This window comes from Mus musculus, chromosome 8, assembly GCF_000001635.26.
Source record: "Mus musculus strain C57BL/6J chromosome 8, GRCm38.p6 C57BL/6J".
Taxonomy (NCBI): Eukaryota; Metazoa; Chordata; class Mammalia; order Rodentia; family Muridae; genus Mus; species Mus musculus.
This window is the reverse complement of record NC_000074.6, coordinates 111,880,724-111,887,577: the sequence shown is the minus strand read 5'-3', so window position 1 is coordinate 111,887,577 and position 6,854 is coordinate 111,880,724.

Below are 6,854 nucleotides of genomic sequence, written 5' to 3'. Positions count from 1 at the left end.
ACTTGACACAGCTGGAGTTATCACAGAGAAAGGAGCTTCAGTTGAGGAAATGCCTCCATGATATCTAACTGTAAGGCATTTTCTCAATTAGTGATCAAGGGGGAAAGGCCCCTTGTGGGTGGAACCATCTCTGGACTGGTAGTCTTGGTACTATAAGAGAGCAGGCTGAGCAACAGGGGAAGCAAGCCAATAAAGAACATCCCTCCATGGCCTCTGCATCAGCTCCTGCTTTCTGACCTGCTTGAGTTCCAGTCCTGACTTCCTTTGGTGATGCTGAATAAACCCTTTCCTCCCCAACTTGCTTTTTGGTCAAGATGTTTGTGCAGGAATAGAAACCCTGACTAAGACAGGGAACATTCTCATCAAATCACAATTCGTGTGTATGGCTATGGGTGTGTGTGTGCCAGAGCATGCATGTAGAGATCAAAGCACAACCTTGGGTGTCCTCTCTTTCTACATTTTTAAAATGTATGATCTCTGTATGGGAGCTCACAGGTGGAGGTCATAAGTCAACTTTGTAGGTTCCAGGGATCAAACTCAGGTCACAAGCCTTTTGTGTCAAATGCTTTTACTCCATGAACATTTGGGGTGTGTGTGTGTGTGTGTCTTATGTACTTGTTAGTGTAGGTGAGTGCATGTGTTGTGAACCAGCATGCAGGTACTGGGAATTGAACCCATGTCCCCTGGAAGAGCAGACAGTGCTCTTAACCTCAGAGCCATCTCTCTGCTTCTTTAAAACAGAGTCTTAGTTTTTCCATGGAGCACATCAGACTAAGCTGGTCTGTGAGGTTCTGGGGACTCTCCTGACCCTACCTCATATCTCACTGTAGCTTTTATGTGGGTGCTAGAGATTTGAACTCAGGTCCTGTCCTCAGGACGGGCAAATACTAAAAATGTAAAGATCACTGAGCCATCACCACAGCATGGTCTAGAACTCACGATCCTCCTTGTTGTGAGGTGGAGACCCAGAGACCACTCAGCATGACCAAAGTTCGAATTGAGAGTCTGTGTTAAGCTGACTAGTGACTGCCTGGAGACTAGCAATGTGTGTATGCATTCACAGAGTAACCTGGAATGCATACATATTACAGGGAGCTCTTAAAGACGAGGCACACAGAAAAACTGCATTCTGGTCGGCAGTTGCAGGGGGAAGCAGGGAAACGGTTTAAGGATTAAGGAGAACCAAGAACAAGAAGTTACTTGGGACATTTCAACCATGGGTTTCTAGAACAGTGTTGGGTGCTTTCCCAGGGGACTTTGCAGGGCAGGAGGCAGAAGCCAAAGACGGCTTCAGCTGAGGCAAGATGGGAGAAACCTTTGCCCTGTTACACTGCCTTCACCTCCTGAGTGCTACGATGAAGGGCTCTGTGCCTCCACATCCGATTTATGTGGTAGTAGGGTTTCAGACTGGCTGGGCAATTAATTATGCTACCAACTGAGATGTACACACACACCCTTCATCTTTCAAGCTACAGGTCAGGCCACATAGAAATCTGTTTCTGCCCTGATGACAATATGAACATATTTAAAGCCCTAATTTTATCTACCAACAAATCTATCTATTATCAACCTATCAATCTATCTACGTTTGAGGTAGGGTCTCTCTACACAGCCTTGGCTGTCCTGGGTCTCACTACGTAGACCAAGTTGGCTTCAGACTCAGACATCTGCCTGCCTTTGTTTCCAGAGTACTGGGATTAAAGACGACTAAATTCTAATTTTATTAATGAGCAGCTCAGAGAATGACCTTCACCTACTTAGGCAAGAGTAACAAAAACGCCTCAGACTGTACCTGTGTCACTTTTCTCACAGCCATTCAGAAAGAACGACTTAAAAGGGAAAGGACCAGGGCTGGAGAAATGGCTCAGAGCTTCTGAGATGCCGTTTCATTGTGACAGATAAGTTATGGTGGAACAGAGCAGTTCACATCATGATGACCAGGAAATAGAAAGGGTCTGACCCACTTTATGGGTCAGACAAAGGAAAAACCCCGTGAAGTGTTTGTATGTTTCTTCCAGCTAGCTCCTACTTTTTGATGACTTTCCAGTAATTCCATCATATTGGGAGTCATTGAAGTCATTCATTAAGTCAGAGTCGTCATGGTCTAATGGTCTCAGGTAAAGCCCTCACAGATGTACTAGGGGTGCATAGACACACCCAGAGGCATGCTTTACTAATCTCCTACATAATGCCCAACCCAGTCAAGTTGACCATGAAGATCCGTCAGCATAGACAGTGTAACTTATAAGCAATAGAACAGCCTGGAGCGATGACTCAGTGGTTAAGAGCAACTGTTGTTCTTCCAAAAGACCAGAGTTCGATTCCAGCACCCAGATTAGGTAGCCATCTGTAACTCCGGCAACAAGGGATCTGGCTTCTCTGGGCACCTACAGAAAGTGGTGTGTATACATATAATTAAAAGTAATATAAATCTAAGCCGGGCGTGGTGGTGCACTTGGGAGGCAGAGGCAGGCAGATTTCTGAGTTCGAGGCCAGCCTGGTCTACAGAGTGAGTTCCAGGACAGCCAGGGCTACACAGAGAAACCCTGTTTCAGAAAACCAAAAAACACTAGCTAGCGTGTTTAAAGAGAATAGTGCGGGCCAGGGTATGGCGTCATGGTACAGCACTTATAGTCTACACAAGGTTCTAGGATCTCAACCCAGTACTCCCTTCCCACCGCATCACAGAAGAGCACATTTGTAGGCCCAGCAAGGTCGGCTCAGTGGGCAAAAGGACAAAAAAAAGGCCACACACAAGCCTGAGGACCTAAGTCCCATCTCTGGATCCTACAGTGGAAAGGGACGACCAACTCTGGAAGGTTGTCTTCCGGCCTCCACGTGCTCCCTGTGACATGTGGACAACCACACGCATACACACTACCACTAATAATAAATACGTGATAGAAATCAGAAACAGCACTCGGGAGGCAGAGGCAGGCGGATTTCTGAGTTCGAGGCCAGCCTGGTCTACAGAGTGAGTTCCAGGACAGCCAGGCTTATAGAGAGAAACCCTGTCTTGAGAAAAACAAAACAAAACAAAACAAAACCCAAGAAACAAAAAAAATCCAGAACTAAGAAAAACCGTTTCAGGCTCACAAGGGTGGGGTTCCGTGGAAGACAAATCTGTGACAGGAAATGAATGGTGTAGCGTTTGTTTGCAGATCTCCATGGTTCCACCGTGGTTCATGCCTGTGAGGCCAGCAATCTCAACTTCAAGACCTAGTGAGGTCCAGGCCAGCCTGAGCTACCTACAGAGTCAGACCTTGTCTATTGACAGAAAAGGCTGGGTAAAGAAAGTTTTTTTGGCATTTACTATTTTTTTTTTTAAGATTTATTTATTTATTATATGTAAGTACACTGTAGCTGTCTTCAGACACTCCAGAAGAGGGTCTCAGGTCTCATTACAGATGGTTGTGAGCCACCATGTGGTTGCTGGGATTTGAACTCTGGACCTTCGTAAGAACAGTCGGGTGCTCTTACCCACTGAGCCATCTCACCAGCCCGGCATTTACTATTTTTTATTATTACATTTATTTGTTTGTTTTTATTTATTTACTTGTGGGGCACGGAGTGTTGGGGAGACAAGTTTTGGGGGGTCCCAGGATTGAATTCAGGTTGTTGGGCTTGCATGGCAAGTACCTTTGCCCCCTGAGCCACTTCTCTGGCCCAATGGCACTTACTAGTTCTTTTCAGTGTTTACTCAAGGTCTTAACCATGTAACCTTGGAGCCCTGCAACTCCTGTGGAGACCAGACTCACCTGGCTTCGCTTCCCAAGGACTGGGATTAAGGGCCTGCCACTGCACCTGGTGGTATTTGCTAATTCTTAATTGCCTTCAGCTCAAATTTAATGTTTGCATAAGAAACCTCTTTTTATTTTATTTCGTGGGTATGTGTGAGTGCCTACATGTATGTATGCGCACCACCTGGTGACAGGTATGGAAAATCCTTTTGTTCAAACCTCATTTTATTATAGACCAGCTTGCAAACAGGTGACAATGAGTGATGTCCCTACATCAATGAGCGGTACCCTGTTCCCAGAGCCCCGTGTGCAAAGGCTGCCTCCCTTCACCTGGAATCATGCTAATATTGTCCTTGTTCGTGTCTAGGATAGTGATTCTCGACCTGTGGGTCTCCACCCCTTTGGGGGTTGTCTAAGGCCATTGGAAAACACATATATTTACAGTACAATTTGTAACAGGAGCAAAAAACACAGTTATGAAGTAGCAACAAAATAATTTTATGTTGGGGGGGCAACATAACGTGAGGAACTGGATGACAGTATTACAGCCATAGGAAGGGTGAGAATCACTGATCTAGGAGTTTGGCTAGTGAACAGCTCTAAATTCCTAGTATGTGACTGAAGAGAGTACTGGCAGCTCTTGCAGAGGACCTGGGTTCAACTCCCAGCTCAAGACCATCTGTCACTCTAGTTTCAGGGGAACCGATGTCCTCTTCTAGGCTCCATAGGAACTCCACACACATAGTACTCATTCGTGCAGGCAAAACACACACAGATAAAGTAATAAATAAACACATCGGGCTGGAGAGATGGCTCAGTGGTTAAGAGCACTGACTGCTCTTCCAAAGGTCCTGAGTTCAAATCCCAGCAACCACACGGTGGCTCACAACCATCTGTAATGAGATCTGACGCCCTCTTCTGGAGTGTCTGAAGACAGCTACAGTGTAGTTACATATAATAAATGAATAAATAAATCTTAAAAAAAAAGAAATAAACACATCTTTGGGGGTAAAAATGCAGGTCAGATGGCTCAGTAACTAAACCCATTTGCTGTCAAGTTTGGTGAACTGAGTTTAGTCTTCAGCACCCAGGTTGTGGAAGAAGATAACTAGTTCTTGAAAGTTGCCCTCTTGGGGGCTGGAGAGATGGCTCAGTGGTTAAAAGCACTAACTGCTCTTCCAGAGGTCCTGAGTTGGTGGCTCACAACCATCTGTAATGCGATCTGATGCCCTTTTCTGGGGTGGCTAAAGACAGCTATAGTGTCTTTAAATAAATAAATCTTTGGACCGGAGTGAGCAGGGCCAGAGAGAGAAGAAAGTGTCTGAAGACAGCTACAGTGTACTTACATATAATAAATAAATCTTTAAAAAGAATAAATAAATAAATAAATAAAGTTGTCCTCTGACAATCCTCCTAATGCCATGAACATGCACACAAGCATACACACACACACACACACACAAACAACCAAAACCCAAAGCAACACTTCATACACTCTATTGTGATGCAATTGATATACACCAGCTGCACGTTTTAATGTATAAAACTTGACTGGCAGCTGGGCTATGGTGGCACACTCCTTTAGTCCCAGTGCTAGGGAAGCAGAGGCAGGCAGATTTCTGAGTTCGAGGCCAGCCTGGTCTACAGAGTGATTTCCAGGACAGCCAGGGCTATACAGAGAAACCCTGTCTCAGAAAACAAAACAAAAAACAAAACAAAACAACAAAAAAAACAAAACAAAACCAACCAACCAAAAACAAAACAGAACCCAAATACCTCAGTGGGCTGTGCATTTGAGTATAGGAAGTCAAGCCAGCACATTCAGACTCCATTATACGTGAGCTCTTTCCCTATGGCTTCTGGATTTGGTGGTTTTCTCTGAAGTCTTTATCCTGTTCAAGATTATAAGCATGCCTTCATGCTTGCTTCCAGGGGGGTTTAATTTCCCACCAGCAGTCATAACGATATGGAAACATTCCTGGCCAGAATCAAGTGAGAGGCAGGGTTCCCCCACCCTTCCCAGGCAGGCCTCTGTCACACTGCCCTCTAGTGACTGACCTGGTCCTTAGCGTTAGCTTGAACTGGAATCTTCCTGGCCCACTCTTCTACCCCACAGAAGTGAATTAACAGGACCATTTGTTTGTTTGTTTTTTGAGACAAGGTGTCTCCATCTAGCCTTGGCTGTCCTGGCACTAGTTCCTTAGACTAGGCTGGCCTCCAACTTAAAGGTCCACCTGCCTTTGCCTCCTGAGTGCTGGAATTAAAGGTGTGCACCACCACCTCCAGGCTCTAACAATATTTTCTTCTTAAACACAGCCTCACTGTATATCCTCACTGACTATCCTGGAACTCAGCTGTGGATCAAATTGGCTTCGAACTCACAGAGATCTTTGGTCTTCCAAAGATCCTTATTTGGTCTTCCGAGTGCTGGGATTAAAGGCATGTGCCATCAAGTCTCACAAAATATATAGCACAGGCTGACATCCAACTTCTAATCCTTCTGCCTGTTTCTTCAGCATATCCTATGAGTGTGTGTCACCACAACTGACTCTTTATGATCTCTATGCCCAAATCAGATGGGCTGTCCTTACCCTTATAAGCTACTTGATTTAGCTTTAGGTACTACTATCTCCCCATGGAAGGTCTCTCTCTCTCTCTCTCTCTCTCTCTCTCTCTCTCTCTCTCTCTCTCTTCCTTCTTTTCATTTTCTCTATTCCAACTTTATCTTTGGGATGTGGGATGGAGAGATGACTCAGTGGTTAACAGCACAGACTACTTTTCCAGAGGAACTGGGTTTGATACCCAGCACCCACATGGTGGCTCACAGCTGTCTGTAACTCCAGTTCCAAGGGATCTGACACCTTCTGGGCTTCCAAGGGCACCATGTGGTACACAGACATATGGATAGGCAAAGCATTCATACATATAAAAAAGCTATTATTACTGTGTGCCTGCATATGTGTGTGCATGCGTGTGCAAGCACACTTAAATTTATTAGGTTTATTTATTACTATACATAAGTACACTGTAACTGACTTCAGACACACCAGAAGAGGGCATCAGATCTCATTATGGATGGTTGTGAGCCACCATGTGGTTGCTGGGATTTGAACT